The sequence below is a fragment of the Mercenaria mercenaria genome, chromosome 12, assembly GCF_021730395.1.
Source record: "Mercenaria mercenaria strain notata chromosome 12, MADL_Memer_1, whole genome shotgun sequence".
Classification (NCBI taxonomy): domain Eukaryota; kingdom Metazoa; phylum Mollusca; class Bivalvia; order Venerida; family Veneridae; genus Mercenaria; species Mercenaria mercenaria.
Genome location: NC_069372.1, coordinates 15,748,965 through 15,772,463, shown reverse-complemented (window position 1 = coordinate 15,772,463; position 23,499 = coordinate 15,748,965). Strand labels below are relative to the sequence as shown.

The 23,499-nt window shown below is 32.6% G+C and overlaps 1 long non-coding RNA gene across 1 annotated transcript in view; it reads right to left on the bottom strand.

Moving 5' to 3' along the window:
• LOC128547236 (uncharacterized) overlaps positions 1-22,179 on the bottom strand; it is a 34,928-nt gene extending 12,749 nt beyond the window's left edge. The window contains exons 1-2 of the long non-coding RNA XR_008366403.1: positions 22,092-22,179; positions 21,662-21,763 (exon numbers count right to left, since the gene is read on the bottom strand). This is a non-coding gene — a long non-coding RNA (uncharacterized LOC128547236). The remainder of the gene's footprint in view (positions 1-21,661; positions 21,764-22,091) is intronic.
• Positions 22,180-23,499: the final 1,320 nt, after the last annotated feature.

Here is a 23,499-nt window from a genome sequence, read left to right as displayed (position 1 = left end):
GGCATTGGATAGAAAGTGGGGAAGGAGCTGAGCACATAAAGAACAAAAGAAAAGAAACTGTAACTGTTTCATTTAATTCAAGATTCTAAAAGGACCATAACTTTAGAAAACTGTCATCAGATGTAAAATCCACTATAGTATGTGTATAATTCTGCTGCTTGGCCATGAAGTATACCATGATCCATTTGAATATGATGGAATCTGCAGAAAGACAGTTTTAATGCAAAAGGTAAGGACGAAGCTATGATATGACAATTTGAAAAAGAAATTGACATAATAACTGAATAAACAAATAATCAAATTTGATAGTCTTGACAATATGTGCCTGTCCACTTCATGCTGATGTACCAAGTTTCATTTGAACTGATAAATAGTAATTACATAAAACAAATTAATAAATGCAGCTCTAAACTATCCTGTACCTTTTGATGTCTACTGTTCATAGTCTAGCCAATGCTCCAGAACTGGCTGCATTGAGGGCATTTTGTTCACCATATCATACTGTAACTAAAAAAAAAGCCCAACATGTACATTTATATATCAATTTTTCTTTCACAATTAACTGTGATTTCTCTATAAATTTCTGACACTTCACATTAAAAACAATTTAAAAGTATAATGTACATAATTCTAAAATCAGCTTATATAGTTTGTAAAATAAATGCTGAATGCCATATCTATTTTCAAAACACTTTTAAACACCTACCTGTACAAAATGGTGTGTAAATTGGCAGTCTTCTTCTTGGCAATTTTAGCATTCATTGTCTCATTATTTCTTTGAATAAATTTATATCTTCATCTGAAATAAGTATAGTACAGTATAAAAAAACTATGAGAAAACATATTGGTGGTTTTCAAAATAATGAAGCAAAAGTGTGACATAGGGTTGGAAATTCAAAACTATTTCTTTTGGTGGTCACCTATTTTTTATGATAGCAAATAATCAAATTTCAAGGAAATATACAACTTTGGGAAAGTGTTGAGAAATACCAATCAGTAATATTTGAACAGCTTCAGTTCATAAGTTCAGAGAATTTCCAGTAAGATGGGTGATAAATATTGCAGTGTTTTATGACAAGGAAATATGTATAACAGTAAACTTTTTCAACATATATGAATAGGTGTTTAAGCTCCCCAGTGGTGTTTTTGCCACTGACCGTTCCAAGGCGGTGCCCCACTGTGTTCCTTTGTTTGTTCGTTTTGTCCTTGTGTGTTGACTTTGTGTGCGCGCGTGTGTGTATGCTTATTGTTCGTCTTGTCCTTATGTGTTGGCTTTGAGTGTGTGTGTGTGTGTGTGTGTGTGTGTGTGTGTTGTTCGTTTTGTCCTGATGTGTAAGCTTTGAGTGTGTGTGTGGTGCACGCGTTTGCGTGCTGGGGGGTTCGTTTTGAGGAGGCTGCGCTTTTGGTGCGTGGCACTCCCTGTTTGATATTTTTCTTTGTTTTTTTTTGTGTATAGTTTGAAATTGAAACTTATTTAATAAATGTTTGTGGACTTTGGTTTTTAAAATCACCCTTTCTGCACAAATCTGACATAAAAATAAAATTTTACCTAGAAAAGTTGTTGCTGAATGAAAAATAATTAACATATTATTATAAAACCTATTTTTTCTCACATTGTGCAGGGTTATAAACCACATTCCAAATTTCAAAAATGTCTGGTGACTTTAATTTCTAAAATTGTCAACTCAAAATTGAGTTATTTAAGAGATGCACAGGGGACACATACTAAAAATCAGTGTTATATTCATTAAGTATTAGTTTTTCTGTTCAAAACAAGATTAATGGTGATCATCTTAAGACAAAAATCTATTGAACAAAATCTATTAGTTTATTCCACAAAATAAGTACAAAACTGAAAATTTTCACAACACAAACATGAAAATTCAGCCACATGTAATACTTTAAATGAAAAAAAAGTGACTTTAAACACAATTAACACATTGAAATCATTTAGTTTACATGCACTGCTTATTCAGAGTAGAAAAATGACAAAATGCCATGCATGGTAAAATGGAATGGTAAAATTCATACATACTTTATAATGCTACTAATTTTAAGAAGATACACAGGGGGCAAATGGCAGCAAAATATATATTCATGGAATATGTTCATAGTAAGTAAAATTCTTTCAACTACACAATACTCGCTACTGAATATTTACATATGTAGGTAAACTTTAATTAAAATTGATGTTTCCCCTTTTAAACCTGAAAATTGCCAACTTGAGAAAAATGCAAAAAATAAAATTTAAATTGTTCTGGGATTTTTATATAATGCTTAATTATCAAGTAATGCCTGCATTTAACTTACACACTGCTAAGAATATAGAACTGCCACAACATATTACAGTATAAATGCTATGATAACTGATGAATGTCAAAAAAAGGTGCACAGGGGATATCACTTTGGCTTAATATGTGAAGCTGAAAGCTGCTTTTGTAACCATTGTAACTTCCATTTAGAGGGAAATAAACTAAAAATCCATTTTATTTAAAGAATACTTACAAGTCATTTTTGGGTGTATAGACATATATGAAGATTCTGAGAAAGTTGATTTATAAAACAATAAAATCATAAGGTGCCTTAAAAGCTGTAAGGATAAAGATCTTAGAAAAACATTATGACTTAAAAAAAGTAATGGGGTTATGAAATTGTAGTGTTCAACTTTTAAATTTATCACTATTTTTTTATGAAGGGGCTTCCATCACAAGACATGAACTATTGGTAAGAATAAAATGTAGTTAATGAAAAGAAGTATTTTGTTTTAAATGTGCAGAGTTTAGATTTCATAAGAAAAGCCAAAGCTGTGACAATTAAGTTTGGTTTGAAAAAGTAAAACACAGTTGAAAACTATCCTTCATGCAAAATGTCACACTTTTGGTGCAGAGGGGACAAAATTAGCTATATATATTATACTATATACTTTAACATAACTATAAAAATGCTTGAGTCATTCATCTGAAATTGCACACATTTCTTGAATACATTGATTTGGATATGATTTGCCCCAAAACACATTCTAAAACTGAACTGAATTAAAGTAAGGTGAAAAAGAAGAAAAAGCTTCATTTATTTTGAAAACCACCCATATAAGGAAATCAGCATTATATATGGAATCTTGACAAGTGTGAATACTACTCATGTAGCTTCATTTCTTTATGCTGATTCTGTAGGTCTACAGCACAGTTGATTTATGAAGTTGAACAATTCATGCATGCCATGTAAAATAAATAATTATGATACTATTTATTAATCACATCTTGCTGTTATATAGGCCTACTGTATGTTATTTTATTCCATTGTATAAATTTGTTGATATTTTGGTGCATGATCATACTTCATTCAGACCCTTGACCTTGTCAGCTATGCAGAGGTGTCCTTTCTTTGGCTTATTTACAGACATTGTTCATTTTTTTTACGAAATTATTGTAGAATATATATAAAACATTGACATTTACCTAGCAGTACTGTTGGTCGACATCATGTATTCCTGTTGAACAAGAAATGTTAATGTGAACGCCCAGCACAGGTTCAAAAAGCTTGCAAATGACATTGTTTCCATGGTGCAGGTATTTATTCATCTGAAACAAACACATGACGGATTAAATGCACAATAGACCTTGATTCTAATTAATACTACTTTAGAAATATTGATGGTTTTTGCCGGATGATTCAGAACGTCCAGTCAGACATATTTTATGGCATAAATGCAGAGTCTATGTTCAAATTATGTCAATTCGAATGCAAAAAGTTTCTTTCCATGACAATGATCTATTCTGTCTATTCTGATCGATTCATCATCTATGAAACAATGCGTTAATTCTGCATCGACTCTATTTCAAGATCTGAGAATGATTTGTTGTAGATCTACCAGTGGATCTAATGATAATCTATGGTGGCAGTGATATAAGCATGCATATGCTATGTTCAGTTCTCCGCCCAAAAATAGGCAAATCATTCTCAGATCTTGAAATAGAGTCGACCGATTATCAACCTTACTTTGAACTCGTTGCAAAAATAATTAATTTATATAAATCTATATAACTTTGCACTTACCATTGTTCCTAGTTCCAGAACAACTCGACCTGTCAAAATATGTAAACACGAGGGAGGCCTTTTGACAGGGCAGTCATGTAAACTTCCGAAGGAAATAGTCCAAATTTATTTCAGTTAGTTACTTCCATATGCGATATTATCGTGAATTATAATTATATGCATAATGTATCGCATATAGATTTAAGCATAAATTTAATGTTTGTGAATCCTGTGCTTTAACTGTTTTCACGTTAAGCGCCGAAAATTATGAAATCCGTAAGACCATGTGCACAGCCTGATCACATTTCTACGCACTAACACATTTTTGTGTGAAAAAAATATGCTGAAATTTACATTTTATTCTGTCAATTACTTTGTGACTGCAACCGTTTCTAAAAATAAAATTGACACATCTGACTTTTATGTGTATTGCCCTTGTAATGATATTATGGATTTTTGTCATAGATACGCATGTTTATCTCAAATTAGTTGTGAAATGATGATGTCTGCATGAAAAAAAGAGAAAATAAAAATTATCTAAAATTATCGACTCTGAAAGGCACTTTCATCAAATTTATATAAAAATTGATTGCTCGCAGGAAGTAGATATATTATCTAGGTACGTTCTGGTCACAATTTTAGGCAGAATAATGCTTGAATGTAGCAGCTGTCGATTTTGAAAAAATATGACCACCTAAAAATATTTTTTTCTGTCTTCTGTCCGGATTTTCGGGAATAAGTTGGCATTTGTTTTTCAAGATATATACTTAAAAGGAGAGCTTAATCATTTTCAATAGGCATTTCATTCATCAAATTATGTAATTCTTCAGTAAAAAATCGCAAAATAGTTGTAAAGACAAGCACTAAAATGCCGATATTTTGGCTATAGAATGTACCTTAAATAATGCTCAACAGAATTATTGTGTCACAAAACGCGAGCTTTTAGCTGTAGTTCATTTTGTACAAGCTTACAAACATTACCTATTAGGGAAGAAGTTTCTTATCAGGACTGATCACAAAAGCTTGATTCACTTACACAATTTCAAGGAACCAGAAGGTTTAATAGCTGGTTGGCTTAATGTGTTAAGAGCATATGAGTATGATATTGAATACCGTGAGGGTTCAAAACATTTGAATGCAGATAGTCTTACAAGGCAAATCAAACGACTCTGTAATATATATGGTTGTCCGGAATGCACAAACTGTAAGGATAAAAATGATCAAAATGCAGATATGACTTCAAACAAGCCAGGCGATGAAGCAGAAATAAGCTCAAGAGTAAAATCTTTAGTACAGTCAAAAGATGAAAATAACATTCAGCAAGATAAATGTAATGTACAAACGGGTACAAACACAGACTGAAACTTGTGAAGGTCAATGTGACATGTACTATTTCAGCAGTCCTTGCTCATGCATAAATTCAGTCAGTGCAAATGTGACTTGTGATTTATTAAATCCTGAGGTTAACTGGTTAAACTGCTGGTCTCATCAGGAGTTGATAAATGTACAGAAAAGTGATGTAGCCATAAAAGAAATTATCAGACTTAAACAAGAACAATCTGAAAAACCTGAAAAATCAAAATTGTTTATCATAGATAGTGATACAATTAAATTATGGCAAAACTGGGAAGTGCTTGAAGTTCATAGAAACCTTCTTTACTTCAAGAGTACAGACAGTAGTGGTCTGGGTTCTCTCAAACTGATAGCCCCTGATAAGATTAGAAAGCACATTTTTGAGCATTTACATTGTCAAAGGTATGCAGGACACTTATGGAGAGACCGTACAATTGAAGTTGTTAAGCGCCGTTTCTTTTGGTCTGGTATGAACCAAGATATTGCAATGTGGGTTCGTCAGTGTGAAATGTGTGCACGTTGTAAACCTGGTCCTGGTAAAGGTTAATCAGCACTTAATCAGATTCGAGCCTACAGACCTATGGAAATTTGTGCTGTAGATATTTTATGTCCCTTACGCTTAACAAAGAACAACACAGAGTACATAATTGTCTGTGGTTGTTACTTTACTAAGTGGAAGAAGGCTATTGCAGTACCTGATCAAACTGCATATACAGTAGCTGACACACTTATCACCAACGTTTTCCTTCAGTTTGGTTTTCCTGCACAATTACATACTGACCAAGGGAGAAATTTTGAATCCCGTTTACTTTCTGCAATGTGTGATATCTTGCAAATTAAAAAAAAAAAAACACATACCTGTCCCTATAACGCAAAATCAGATGGAATGATAGAATGCTGTAATAAATGTTAACCACCTTTGTTTCTTCTGAAATAAATTTCAGAGACTGGGATGTCCACCTCCCATATGTAATGGCAGCTTATATGGCCACTGAACATTCCAGTACAGGATGTACACCCAATTTACTCATGCTAGGTAGAAACATAGAGTACCCCATTGATTTAATGGTTGGTCCCCCTCCTGGTCAGTATGACATTGAATGTCCCATTTAATACATTGAGTGGGTCAAGTCAACAATGCGCGATGCGTTCTTGCTCGCAAATGATCATTTAGACACTAGACAGAAACGTTACTACGATAGAGGCTTTAAACCAAGAGAATTTTGTACGGGTGATTGGATTTGGAGATGGTATCCCCCAACTGCATATCAAAAATTAGGTTTGGGATGGACGGGTCCATGCCTGATTATTGAAAAAACTTACTATATAACATACAGGATACAAAAATCCAAGGACTCAAAGTAGTACATGTTGATCACCTTAAGCCTTATGAGGGTATTCACAGAACTGAGAATTGGTTAGAAAATAACCCTACCATTGATCCAGATGAAGTGAATGATGATGTCACAATTGTAGATGATGTCATATATGATGTCAAGAATTCTGACATTTCTCAAAATGAGACAGATACATGTCAATCTACGAGTAGTGATTACACAGTTCCATTTGTTCCAAGATCAAGAAGGGAACGTAGTGCCAAACCAAGACAAATGTACTGTACAGTCCTGACTAAAATTATCTATAAAAGATAATTTAAAACAAGTTGTATTAAATACAGCACAGATGTTTTAAATCTATTGCTTAAAATACAGTTATTTTAAAAGTAAACATATCAGCACAATTGTGTGTAAAAATGTAATGTTATTTGTAAATTTATGAAATTGCATTATATGTAAATGTAATAAGTATGAAACTTGTAAATTTATGATTGTATACCAGTCATGGAGCTTGTTTTTATGTTTAATGATGCTGACTATTATGTTGTATATTTTATATTTGTGTGTAAAAAAAATTCAACATACAATAGTATGTAGTGTTAAAACTCAAAAGGGAGATAAATTCTGCAACTATAAATACAAGTATAAAAGACTTTTCTTTCTAGTAAAAAAAATCTATAAAATGTATATAGATTATATAAAAATATAATAATAATAAAAGATGATGTATCGATATAATCATTTATGTAGAATAAAAATCAATAATTTAGGTATAAATTAGTACGAAAATGCTTTTAAAAAGTTTGAAAATAAGAAAATAAACAGTATGTATTTTGTTTATTCATTCTAACTTTATATTTTCTGTTTGAAATTAAATCTTTTCCTTGCCAATTTCAGTTATCATCATGGCTCAACAAATGTTAGAAGCAGCTGACAGACCTTTATGGCCGGAACAACAGATGGAATGGCCTGTACCCCACTGCTCAGCAGAGAAATTTTTCAAACGTTATGACAGATTCAGTGGACATTGGGCAAGGGTACATCTGCCAGTAGTAAACATTTTCAAATGTATGAAATGTTCCACTGTAGTGTTCAGGGGGAATGAGGCTCGGCAGCACACTAAACGCAATGGGTCACAACACTTGTGTGAGGCAACTAGAATTGCAAACCCGAAATATATTAGCCCGGCAGGAGTCAGCAAGCCACGTTTTCCCTCACAACAAGAGGAGGTATATGGAGGAAGAAAGGCAGGTTGAAAATGAGAGAGAAAAACAACGCAGACAGGAGGAAGATAGGGAGGCTAGGAGAAATGTTCAACGTGTGGAACTGTATGGACTTAATGCAATGTCTCCTGTGGAACTAGATTACTATGACGAAATTAGTCACTGGTAGTTTCAAGTGTTATTTTTCATTCAGTTATAGTGCTACAGTTATATTTTTTTAGGAATACACTATTTTGTCAGTTATTTTTGGATTTATTTCCATATTGAAATTTCTACCTTTTTATTATATAAATAAATTGTTACTTAAAGAATCTATAGTTATTACTTACTACTTTATAATTTAAGAGTTAAATGTTATTTCAATAGGTTCTAAAGTACTTTATAATTTAAATTTAGGACTACTTGTTCTTTACATTTTTGGTTTTGATTAAGTAACTCTTTAACTTAAGTCAAGAGTTAAGTCATCATTATATATATATATATATATATATATATATATATATATATATATATATATATATATATATATATATATATATATATATATATATATCTACTTTGATTCCTTATTCACATAGATTTTTCATTACGTATTAAAATATTTTGCACTATTTTAATTTATTTAAGGAGAAAGGAATGTAACAGGTCAGCTTTACGCTTAAAATAATTTCTCTAACTATTCATGTAATGACGTCATCCAGCTGCTTATAGTTTGCGTTTTTTACTGTTTTCATAATTTTCTGCTTTTTTTTTCTAACATTAAATTGTTCATTCTCTATCATAATATTCTTCATTATGTACATGTTTAGATAGATTTTTGACGTTTTGAAATTTGATATTAAACAAGAAAATTGAACAGCATAGAAACACATCTTTACTATTCTAAAAAATAATAAATTGTTCATTCTCTATCATAGTATTCTTTACGGTGTAATCTTTGACGTTTTGAAATTTGAACATCACAAACATAGAAAGAAAGAGATATTTAACAAGAATATTGAACAGCATAAAAACACGTCTTTATTATTCTAAAAATAGTTGTCAATTTTCAGACGAATGTTTAATCCCGGAAAAGGACCACATGGGAGTTCAGCGCCTATAAAACTCACCATGTTCATAATGAGCTTCTCAGAATTGTTGGCAAATTAGCAACTAGCAACATCTTTACCAACAATCTACATGTCCAACACATATACCGTCATGTCTCGTACTTACAATATTCTCAAAAGGTTGTACACTTTTAAAAAAAAATGTCCTTCAATGAAACTACAAGAGTAATAAATTTTGCAAAATCCTTTAGATTTATACACCATTTCCTAACAAATAGTAATGAAATATTTTATGCGGACCAATCTTAGTTATAATGAAGAATATTATGATAGAGAATGAACAATTCAATGTTAGGAAAAAAAAAGCAGAAAATTATGAAAACAGTAAAAAACGCAAACAGTAAGCAGCTGGATGACGTCATTACATGAATGAATTCCATACCCACGCGAGGTTTTGAACTCAAACGGTGACGACAACGACCCTTTCATAAAACAAGAAAGTTGAACAGCATAGAAACACATCTTTATCATTCTAAAAATTGTTAAATTGTTCATTCTCTGTCATAATATTCTTAATAGTGTGAAACTTTGACGTTTTGAAATTTGAACATCACCAGATGATTGAAAGAAAGAGATTAATTATCAATTTGTACACAATACAGATACATTAAGCATTCAATCAAATACTGCAACCTAAGTTACAATCATATTTCAGCTACATATTTCAGGTGCGAGTCATTTACAAATTTCATTAGTGAAAATAAAAGCAGTTTTCATTAACACAAATGAAGACATATGAATCTAGAATCATGCAGATGAATCTTCTTTATTGCAATGAAAATAAAACTTTTAAACATAATATATCTTCAAAAACAGTCCCTACTAAATGATACTGTGGTTAAAACCACCAACCTCGAAAAAGCCAGCTAGATGGCTTCCTCATAAGACAAAAATCTAGTTCAAATGCGAGTTTTCAAACCCAAAGCAGCTTAACATTGGCGAATACAACTGAAACACGTGTTTAAAATTGATTAAAATTGATAACTTTTTTGCGACATGTAGAGATATTTTCATCTTTTTAGTGCACACACATACACACGTAAAAGAACAATTAGATATCTCGGTGCATTTCTTATCGAAACCTTGAAATTTAAAGATCATGTAAATCGCAATGTCGTACAGCCATGATGAATTACCTACGAATTAAGAACATCCGAAAATACTTAACAAAAGCAGCTACTGAAATTTAGTTTTGTCTCTAGTTATTTCACATCTGGATTATTGCAACGTCATACTATATGGCGTAGCTAACTGTAAGTTGCGTAAGATGCAACGTATTCAAAACATGTGCGCAAAGCTTGTCCTTAACAGGAGGAAATTTGACAGTTCTAAACAAGCATTGTATCACTTACATTTGTTGTCGGTGTATGCAAGAATTGAGTTCAAAATATTTTTTTCATGTATAGCTGTCACACTGGCAGAGCACCTCTATATCTAATAGAATTGCTTACAGAGTATATACATAGTAGACAATGTTTGAGATCGTCTGAAAATTCTGAATGTCGTTATGCTGTTCCATACAACAAGTGCAAAACATTCAATGATAGCAGTTTCTGTACTACTGTCCAAAACTTTGGAATGAACTGCCGTTAGAACTACGCAAAAGTAAATCACTTGACACATTCAAAACAAAATATTAAGACACGATATTTCAGAGATTTCGCGGCATTGTTTTATTTTTTATTTTTTATTTTATTTTTTTTTTTTTTTTTTTTTTTTTTTGATAACTGTTTACATGCAAAAAAAGCAGGTGATAGTTCTTAAATTTTTGTAAAAGGTTTTTTCAATTTAACATTTACATTTCTAATGTTTGTTTAATAAAAGCATTTGTTTGTAAGGCTCCACGAGTAGGGTAGTTTGTAGTATTTCTTTATTAAATAGTATATTATGATGGCACCATAAACCGGAGGGTTTGAACATCTACATGCGGCTCGTCTGGACCTACCAGATACTTTAAGCACTGGTATTGGCAATAGGGGTAAAATGACCTCAAGGGAGGGGTGCGGTCGTGACTGTTTGTTAAAGTAAGGCTGTTATTATTATTTTTGTCATTATTAATATTGTTACAATAACTATTATTATTATTATTATTATTATTATTATTATTATTATTATGTACAACACCATTGAATATATCATTGTATAAAAATAGGCGTTAAATCAAATTATTCAGTTTCATTTTCACACGCAGGCACGCGCGCGCACGCACACACACATAAAAATTATTACTGCTGCGTAAAAGAATGCGTTTCTACGCGCACCCCAGATCAATAGAACTTTAATAAATATCTATATTGAAGTTCTAGAGACAAGCTTTGCATTTTATAAGGTCATTAGTCAAAGTGAGGGGATAAAAATGAATTGCACATAGCAGACTTTGGTTGCATTTTCAGTCAAAGCGCAATGTAATGTCCACTCTTTACAGCACTTTCAGAATTATTCATTTTGACAATGAGAACCTTTATCTTGGTGTATAAATGTATGATATAAGTTATTACGTTCCAAACTTTTGATTAGAATTGATAATCTTTCGTAAATTTCAAGATTTATTTTTCATTATTTATATTATACGTTTTGGGGAAATCAATTTTCAAACTGATTTTGGTAACATAATGTGTTTTTAATGCTAACCATTCAAAACCGAATACTAGAGGAGCTCTAATCCTGTTGCAAGGACCCATGTTAGCTAATGTCTTGTTGGTATATCAATATACTTGTTGCGATTTAAACTCCTTTTGGGTTCTTTCAGTATTAAATATTATGCAATAATATATTATCTCTATTTATTATTAAGAAAATCTCAGATATATTTAAATGTATACAAAATGTAAAGCGTATGTTTTAAAACGCTCATGTTTGTTAATATTTTGCAACAATGTTTCCCACAATTTTCTCTTACGTTACTTCATATCTGAAATGTTGTTTATCATTTTACGGGATAAACATTGAAAGCGCTCGCCAGTATAGTTAGAAATCAATGGGAGCGTTATTTTCCTTTATACATGTGCTTTTTGTAAGATTTCGAAAAAATCTAATGCTTGACAATTATACAAAGGTAACTTATACGCTCATACACTAATTAAACATAACGATGGCAATTCGCAGCAAAACATTTTTACAAGCACACAACTACACGGCTACTAAACGCTAGCGCAACCACCAAATTGTTGTGATAATGAAAAGAGCTATCGACATTTTCGTGATGCAGCTATCGCCCGTTTCTACTTGTAAACAAGTGAGTAAAATTTATATTTTATCTTATATTTTTATTGATAGAACTTTTTTCGAAAATCGAAGAATGTAGTTCCGTGTAACAACACTTTAACTGCAGGTTGTCAGTAATTTCATTAAAATATTATGCAAATTGTGATGCAAGGAGCTTTTCTCCCGAATCTGACAGTGACACATTTTCATAGCGGCCAGTATTCGAGCACCATTCAGATGAATAGACACACTGTAAGAACATACTTACGCATGCAAATGGTGTAGAAAAGAATTACACGTATTCCCACACACCAAAGAATTACGAAAAACACAGTAAAAAGAAAAAACACCATTATTTTGGAAAGTGGTGGCGCTATCATTCTAGTGGTGGCGCTATACGGTAGTGGTGGCGCTGGTGTGGCTAATATATTCAATTTTAATGTATGAAAATCCCACAGCGGAGCTTTATATGGTTGTTGAAATCGAGGACTTGAATTAATTGTAAAATTTCTGTCTGTTACAATGTAAATACGTGGATCTTTCAATTTACCAGAGCGGTCTAGCGGTGCCACTTGAGATTATCATTTACCTTTACAATGTGTTAAATTTTGTGAAAAGATGCTTTGGAAGCATGGACTGAAACCGACAAACATGACAGCAGACTCGGTTCGGTCGTGCATGAATTGAAATGAGATATATGTAACATCCCTAACGTCTTCTAGCAGTAAAATTAAAAGATTACAGTGTCTATAAAATCATTTTATATCTGAGAGAGAATTTTGGTGAGGACTATTGTTCTAATTCACACGTTAAAACTTATTTATCCTGGACACAAATCTTTGTTTGAAATAAATGTATTGCTACTATTTTTCTTGACTGAATTAAAAGTACACTTACATTTGTATTTAAGTAGAATAATTAAAGGTTAGAAATAATTCTACATTAACATTTTAAACAAAGGAAAAGATTTACTTTGACTACAAAAGTCCCAAGCGTCTGTGAGTATTTTGTTCTTTTTTTTTTCTTGTGTGTGTGTGTGTGTGTGTGTGTGTGTGTGTTTGTAAGCGCTGTCAACTGGGTAATTTCGTATGAATACACACCAACGTACTGGGGATACGCCTCGAACCGGGGAATTCCCCAGTTCATTTTAACAATACCACGTTATTCCTGACCTTCAAATTAGTCATCTCTCGAAATTTGAGCTTATTATGAGCGGTAGAAATTTATTCCCCGGTACGCTGGTTCTGGTCATAAACATATCTCACACACAAACAGATTTTACAACAGTGTGTATCTTTCTCCATTTACTGCAGTTCCCAAGTTTACCTGTATATACAATTCGTAGTACATACACACAAAGGTTTAAAATATATTCACTAATTTAACATATGTTTTCATCATTATAAGCTCATGAGTGAAAAGATTATGTTGATTGATCCATCAATTACCAATTAAATATCTTTTAACGTTCATAAGACAGTATTATATATTTATGTTACCGCATATCTTTTCTGGCTTATTGTGTTATGCGCTTTTATTTCTATATTAATGACTTGATTTGACAATGTTAATGTTAAACTGAGAATATTATAATATACAGGAACACAACTCAAAATATATACATTCTATATATACATTTTATGTATATTCATCGCATTTAACTAACCTTTAACTTCAAGCGCGGTGCTGAAATATACTAATTCCTTTTGAATTACCGTGCTGCATTTGAAAAAATAAATGTAGTATTACCTCCAAAGATGTTCATACAATCAGCTCATAATGCAATTACCTATGTAAATTCAACAGTAATTAATACAGCAAAGCCAGAGAATTTTAATACAGTTTCATTATTTGGAAAAATAAAACAACAATATTTGTACATTAACTGATTGATATTATTTACTACACATCAAAGAAAAGCATAACAGGATCTGACTCCAGTACGTTTAAAATACTGATTAAGAACACGTGAAAATTATAAAACCTATATCATACAGTACCTAACACATGCAATTATCTTAACACAGGATTTTTATGCTATTTTCGCACTGATTTTGTTTAAGCAATCGCAATGTGTTGAAATCTATGATGTAAAAATGTTTCAGCAAAGCATATGGGCTCATATGTACATGTCAGAAATTATTGTATTGTACGACGATTCTAGATAGGCATAAGTATAAATATGGCATACAGTTATCTGAACGTGATGTTGTTTTTGTTTTAACGGTTAAATTTGATCAAAACTACGTTTTAAGAAATTTTTGTTTAATGGAAGGGGACGACCTCACTCAATTGCTAATCATTTTTATTAATTCAATAATATATCACATCCGTCATCGTATGTGTATTGTGGTAGCATTGAATTTGGGTAGTTTGGGGGAAAGAAGAGCGAAAAAAAGACTGTTGATTGAACTGACAGTGACGATGAAATCGAAAACAGAACATTACACAGATGAATTCCCTAGGTGTCAGAAAATGCAAAATGTAATGTATTGAATGATTGCCGATATCTTTATTTCTCATTACTCAAATACAGTCGTAAATGGAAACATGAAGACATTTTATTGCCGGGCCCGTGAAAAAATGTTGTAAATTATTTTTATTGAACCACCTCGGTAGCCTATTGGTAGAGCGTCCGTGAGAGGTCGTGGGTTCGATCCCCGGCCGTGTCATACCAAAGACGTAAATGATACTAGCAGCTTCCTCGCTAGGCGCTCAGAATTAAGAGGGTAGTGTCAGTATAATGTGACTGGGTGGGGTATCATGTCACGTGTCTACGGCGTGATATTCCAGTGAGGCAGCACTATAAAGTTGGGCATTCACTGCTACAAGTAAACACCCGTGTTTATATGACTGAAAAATTGTTGAAAAAGACGTTAAACCCGAACACACACACTATAGATAGCTTTCAGAAAGATAACGACATTATTCAGTTTTACGTAATGATTTATTCAGTTTTTGGACAAACTTCAGGCGAAAAAATCTTGGCATATACTTTCAATATAATTTTAAGTGGGATACCCATATTAAACAAGTTTGCTAAATGTAGCATCATATATTTGGTTATTGTACACAATCAGAGACTTTTAACAGTATCATGTCAAACTTTGTTTTATAAAGCATATATTCAAACGAAACTGGATTACTGGGAAAAACGTCTATAATTAACACAAACAAAATTGTATGACTACAAAAACGGGTCTGTAGCACTGTTTTTGGTAATGAATTTCAAGGTTTTGATCAAGATTTGAAATTAATGATAATTTAAGATTTTCTAATCGTCTTTTCTCCAGAAGGCATGTTTTATGTATAATATATCGACTGGTTTACATACTTATTATATAAATGAAATATTTCTACAAAAACACTCATCAAGCGCGTAGCTACCTTTACGCAAATACGCAGCTGCGTGGTGAAAATCTGACAACCATACACTATTAACTTGCTAGTGTCATGCAACGGAGATGGCTTCATACACTATCATTGCTTACTTCATATTATGTTTGAAGTACAGTAAACTCCGGTTTTAGCGAACTCATCGGGACAAGCAAGTGCGTTTTCGTTATAATCTGAGTTTGTAATAAAAATAAAGCGAACCTGTTTCTTATAGACATTATTTGTATAGCAAACTGATTTATATGATTAGTTGATTTAACGTGCATTGAAATTCACCAAAATTTGTATTTTGTAGTTTTATAACAATTTAGGTACAGTTTTGCAATTTATCTCATAATCCTACTATCTGATTGCTTATTTTGTAATAATCATGACCATGTGAAATATTACAATCATACGCTGTCTAGGAGGAAATTTCTATAACAAAATTATAATACAGTGTAAACAATTAATAAAATGTTGGTTTGAAATCGGAAAAAATACATTTTTAAGGCTAAAAGCTTTTGAATATGACTTTTTGTGTAACACTGCAGACGTTTGTCTCGCATAATATTTACTTTATCTTGAGCTGAGCGCGAAACTATTGTAACGGCATGTAAATAAAAAAAAAAGATATAATAGCTTCACGCTCAGCCTTTGATATTATAGAAATATGTTATAATTGTACTTATTAATTATTTAAGTGTATGAAATTATCAACTATTATCCCATAGAAAATAAAATTCAATAGAAATCCATTCATTACACCTAGTTGAATCTTACGCTATTGACACCGGTACAAGTCATACGATATTACAGTATTTGACAATCAATTCACAGTGAGATAAATATGCTCTTTCTATATAATTGGTGATTTAATATTTTCAATGCGTATTACGTAACTAAATTATATGTTTAATATTTCGAAAGACCTTAAACAACATTTTTAAAAATCATCAAAACAAGATTTCAGTGTAATACTTGGTTTTAGATGTCGTTTAGATAATATTACATGTATATCAACAATCCCGCTACGTGTATATACTTGTTTTATGATTCAGTATTGTTGGTACGAAATCTGCCCAATGCTAATGTTAAAGCCTGAAATTTTCATAGTTTCGCACTTCACCGTTGTGATCTCGTGCTTCGTCTTTCACGCTTCTTTGTCATGGGAAGGCGATACCCGAAGCGCGAGATAAAAATGACAAAGCACGAAAATAGTAAAATAATACATTTTATATAAAAGATTTAGAACGAGTAAGGTTTTCGTGCAATGTTTAGCTTCAAATACACGCCAAAATGCACCATTTGTGGTTCTCAGATGAAAAAAAAATCATGGTAAGGATACCAAGACCCCTACGCATTTCCTCTGCGTACTATGAAGAATGCCCTGGACATCCTGAACTATATATATCAAATACAAACTGTGAACTATTTAAAGATAGTCTTTTATATTCCTGGCAAATTGTATTGAATTATTTGCCAATAGAAATCAAAACCTTATTTTCATTGCCATGTTTTAAATTTAACTGTATAAAATTGATCGATGGATGAATGGATTTTAATGTTAACTCCATTCATATCTCTTGTTTTATGCATATATAATTTCTTTGATTTCTGTAAAATATTTGTTACTATATATATACTATGTTTATTTCCGTCTCTTCTATATATGTATAAATCATAATACAATACAATAAAACCATTCCTAAAACATAGATTATAGCCGCGTTTTATAAAATAGATACAAGAGACTGTAATAAGTGCACCCCAGCACAATTACAAATGTACTCTTAAAACAGCACTTAACATAGAATTAACATGAAAAACATTCGCAAGCACTTACAGAAGTCAAATGGTAATGAATACTTATATTAAGTTGAAGCCACTGGCTTCCATGTCAATCCTATGCAATAAGAAATGTACATAGAAAAAAATACATATGACGCTGTAAAATATTAAGGCAGGTTTTGGCAGACCATCTTATCATATTTAGATTAGTAAACAGGAATACCAGCTTATCATGTTTAGACATGTTTGTAAAATTACTATCAATGCTTACAGCTTTGTTAAAATGTTTACTATGATCAAAATACTCTTCATTCTAATCCAAAGAGGGCCCTCAAAGAAGAATAGATTAGCTAAATGGGACTGCTATAAATTAAGAATTTTCTGACTTACTTACTTACGTAAGTGACCAACACAGTTTAAATGACCAACACAGATCAAGACATTGCCCTTTTCTCCGACACACTAACCCGGCATTTATTAAGAGTGCATTTATCTTTAGTTTTGATAGTTTAGGATATGAAAGTATTATATTAAAACAACAATACCAAATGCATTTAAAATACCTATGACTACTTTCATTTCACTCATCCTTGATCAGAATGATTTTTACATGACCTTTCAGGCACAACATGTCCTTTGTTTGAAAGAGCCATGTACGTTTGCTTTTGGTTGAAAATACTAGTTTACTGCGATAAATGTAGCAGTTTTGTGTATCAGTTTCCATGCTTCTACCTTTAAGATGTTATGCTATATTGTACATGTTCGTGATTTGGAACTCTAGATAGTATAGTTTGCTATTAAATAATGATCAGTTTCAAAAAGGAAAAGTGTCGAAAACTGGTAAAAAAGACTTTCCAAGTGTGGGATTCGAACCCATAACCTCCAAGAAATCTGAAAGATTACCTGACAGCGTGTAAAGCAACCTGGTTTTCTACAAACATGATAGAAGAAAAAAGAAACATGAAAATCCATAGCTAACCAAATATATATGCCTCGAAATGATGTTTGTTCATTTTTTTGTTAATATCATTTGCGATTTGTTTCGGGCAGCAGGGAATAACGATTTGTATGCAAATCGAGAACTGCGTGTCATTGCGGAGTTCTTGCCTCTACATAATAAAATCTGAAATATTACTTTGAAAATATCCGTAAATGTCTTTTTTCTAAAAACAAATCGAGTTTCACTAGCCTATTAGAGAGAAAAAGTGCAAATAAAAACGAATGCTATGTCACTGTTTTTCTTCCTGGTTTGGGGTCATGTGTTTGCTTCAGATCTATTTTATTCATATTAATCACCTCTATTACTATATTTTTTCGTCTTAAATTTAAGAGATTTTACCTTCATTCGTAAGCAGGTAGTGAAACATTATCCGTACGGGTCATGGGTTTATGTCCTACTCTGCGGTCGTCATTGTTTTACTATTTTGTAATACTTTTTCTTTTTGAAACTAACCATGATTAAATAGCAACTGGCACTATCTAAAGCTTTAATCATTATAATTTATACAATGTACTCATTATAATGATATAACATTTTAAAGGTAGGAGCGCAAAAAAAGTGAAAAACATATGAACTTAACTCCGATCGGACCGTTGTCTGTTTATTTTTAGTGTGCTCGGATACGGGTGATTTCCTTAAGCAGAATCATTCTTTAGTTATAGGAACCACTTATATGTTTTGATTCTTAATACTATTTTAATGTACTTACAATCACATTCAGTAATAACTGTCTTTGGAACGAACAGTATTCTTCTGCAAAGAGTAGAATGTTCGTTCACAATATTGCGTCTGTAAATCGGTTCTTTGATTTAGACGGAATTGAAGGAGAAATTGTCTGCTTAGCAATTTAGTTAAAACATAAGTGGGGACTATAATATACAATATTCACTTAATATCGAAGTTCAACCGCTCCAGATACATTTTTTTGTGATATATTGTGTTTCTGCATCATGTATCTGGCTTGTTCTTCGATCGTTTTATGTCTTCTTAAAACAATAATTTTAATGTAAACATTTGACATAGACAACTTTAGTTGAATTTTTAAAGGATTGACGTACCGCTTACAAACAGAATATAGAATTTCTCCGATTGCTGACCGCCTCTGTGCTTGGGTGGTTAGGGCCGCTGATTTAAAATCACAGTAAGCTCTCACTGATTAAGGGGCACTGGTTCGAGTCCTGCTCCCGACCATGTCTCTTTTTATAAGAAAGCTGTCAGTTTCTTACGGAGGATGGGAGACTATTACTGGATGTTCCCAGGAACTATTGTTGAGTAAACTGACCGCCTGACATAACTGAATACTAAAATGAGCATTAAACCCGTCAAATCAAATCAAATTCCTTGATTGACTTTACTCATATACACGTTATGCAACAGGTGATTCCGCCTATATTAGTTTAATAGCTAGTTCCTCGTTTCAACTATACACATGCACCCGTTTAGTTATACACTTGTACCTCATTTAGTCTTTACACTAATTCCCCGTTTTGTTGAAACACACAATTCCACATTTCGTCTATACACAAACACCCGGTTTGTTATACACTCACCTCAGTTGGTTTAAACACAAAATGCCCCGTTTTGAATGTGAAAAATCTCATTGCTTAACTATTGAAGATAGCTTTAATCTAAAGCCTCGGATAATTTAAAGATGATAAGAATAAGAGTTGATAGAAATATGATAACTGTAGGTGCAGTAATAAAGAAATTCCCACTTAGTAGGTTTATAACTTACATTCCCGATTGGTATCGTTTACATGTATGTGTGTGTGTGTATGTGTTTCGGGTTTTTCAACAATTCTTCTGTCATATAAACGACGGTGTCTACTTGTAGCAGTGAGCACAATGCCCAACTTTATAGTGCTGCCTCACTGGAATATCACGCCGTAGACACGTGGCATGATACTCCACCCAGTCACATTATACTGACACCGGGCTTACCAGTCCTAGCACTATCCTCTTAATGCTGAGCGCCAAGCGAGGAAGCTACTATAGTACCATTATTTCACGTCTTTGGTATGACGCGGCTGGGGTTCGAACCCACGCTTTCCCGCACTCGAAGCGAACGTTCTCCCACTAGGCTACCGTGGCGTTTTTTTTTTTTTTTTTTGTTTTTTTTTTGACAGAATGTTTCATAAGGGTAAATAAACTATGATCATGTTTTCCTTTCTTTAATAACATAATTCCCTGCAGGAAAATTACCTTTTTCTTTTGTGTGTGTGTGTGTGTGTGTGTGTGTGTGTGTGTTTCGGGTTTTTCAACAATTTTTCTGTCATATAAACGACGGTGTCTACTTGTAGCAGTGAGCACAATGCCCAATTTTATACTGCTGCCTCACTGGAATATCACGCCGTAGACACGTGGCATGATACTCCACCCAGTAACATTATACTGACACCGGGCTTACCAGTCCTAGCACTATCCTCTTAATGCTGAGCGCCAAGCGAGGAAGCTACTATAGTACCATTTTTTTACGTCTTTGGTATGACGCGGCTGGGGTTCGAACCCACGCTTTCCCGCACTCGAAGCGGACGTTCTACCACTAGGCTACCGTGGCGGGTTTTTTTTTTGACAGAATGTTTCATAAGGGTAAATAAACTATGATCGTGTTTTTCTTTCTTTAATAACATAATTCCTTGCAGGAAAATTACCAATTAGAGAATATTGGTGTTTTTGCGTCAGCAGTTCGTATTATTGAATGCCGTAACGGCGCCACCACTACTGTACAGCGCCATCACTAGAGTTATAGCGCCACCACTTTTAAAAATAATGTTATATTTCTTCTAACCCGAGATTCTATTATTCAAGGTGTGTGACTATATAATTATTTATCATTTCTATACCATTTGCATGTGCAGATATGTTCTTACAGTGTGTCTATTCATCAGAATGGTGCTCGAATACTGGCCGATATAAAATGTATCACTGTTAGATTCGGGAGAAAAGCTCCTGGCATCACAATTTGCATAATATTTTAATGAAATTACAGCCGACCTGTAGTTAAAGTGTGGTTACACGGAATTACATTCTCCGATTTTCGAAAAAAGTTCTATCAATAAAAGTATAAGATAAAATATAAATTTACTCACTTGTTTACAAGTAGAAACGGGCGATAGCTGCACCACGGAAATGTTGATAGCTCTTTTCATTATCACCACAATTTGGTGGTGGCGCCAGCGTTTAGTAGCCGTGAACTATGTAAGCAAATGAGGACTAGAAAATCCATGTACTTACGCAGTGTTCATATTCTCTGACATAACTGATCAGCAGTGTGGGACACGGAGGAGAAAATTTTACATGGCTACGTATACCTCGTACTGTCACCATCAGAGCTCTCTATGTATATATGAATATAAGTTTTTTAGTTTAATTAATTAACGATCATATTAAACACCTGACAACAGTAATTATATTTCGTCTTTTAAAAAAAGAAGCTAAATTGACGAAAATAGATGACGAATTTCCGGAAGAGAAGTAGTTCATGACTCGATAGATACATGCATATGTTTTGTAAACAGATTCGTCCCAAAGTCTGAAAGTATCTTATTGAAAAGATAAAGAAATTTTCTTGAATGAAACAATAGCGCGTTAAATTATGCATAAATCCTAACTACATTTTTCATCAATAGAGTCGTTAAAGTGAATATCATGAACATTAATTTACCTTTCAGTTTTAATGGGCTGATTTTTTCATTTCTAGTTATTCCAAATTTAAAGTGATCCAAAATAAACACATACAATAATAAATCTTTTGCACAGTATGTCAATTTTATTTAGATATTGTGACTATATTATCGTATCGATTTTGCCATTATCCAATAGCTTTTTACTTTGTAAGACCAATCAAAAGCATTTTTACAAACTCTGATATCATGTTTGTTTGAAATGTTCACCAAAGAAAAATATAGTAGTGGCGGATTAACGTTGTAATTAATACAATTGTACATTTTTGCTTAGAAGGTAAGGCGTTCATAATAGTTTTACTGGTATGTCAACTGAGCTATTATATAAACGACTGACACCATTGAAATGATATATATAAGGAGAACGTCTAAATAATCTTACTCGAAGATGGTAAAAATGGAATCCAATTCTCTTTGGGAATCCGCTTAAAGTAGTTACGTGTGCTGGTGTTGCGCATCATGATATACAATATCAAGGTAGGTGGGCTTTTGTTTCCGTTGATAATTACGCATTTACGATTGTTTTCGAAATAAGCAAAATGTTATTCGACACAAAAATGAATAAAGAACATATTTGTAAAATATCTGCTTTGTAATTTATGATTCGGCTCTGTTATCACGAAAACTATGCTGGTATGAACAGTCAAAAAGAATGAAATTATGAAAACATGCCATTTTCCTAACTCGTGTGCCCTCTTTCTGGAAATGTGACGCTTCTAATGATCAAACACATGTAATAAAGTCACGCATAATGCATTTATCATAGCTTTAAAGAAATCGAAATTTTAAGGTATTGAAAAGTTATTGAAGTGTTTGTTGCACGATTATTTCATGCTAATTTCAGCTTTTATATAGCTGAGTTGAATAGTCAATTAAGTCTGCATTGCTTAACACAACATATTAATAGAGAACGATAACAAAAACCTTATCGGAAAAATCGATTATGTCTTTATTGGTAATCTAGGGTATTTTGTATAGTCAATACGATTCAGTAATAGTACAACTATTTTGTCACGGATAATTGTTTCACTACCCGATTTCCCTTTTCTCAATAGTAACATTAACATGTTATTGTTGCAAATAACGTGCGAGAGTAGTACTACTTATATGTATACAAACTAGATTAAAATGGCTTGTGAATGAACGACCACATTGAACTTTCAAATTTATAAGATTATGATATAGCAAATATAGCTGCGTTACGCCTAGCGGATTGGCAAGGGCAAGCGCCAGTTGGTGAGAATTATAGTTGTATTACGCCAAGCCGATGGGCATGGGCGAGATTTATTATTCTATAGTTACTTTGTCAATCTTCATCGCAGCTGCTCTGTCCATATCTATGAGATTATGATATAGCAGAGAAATACGTATTTTTGCAAACACATTCAT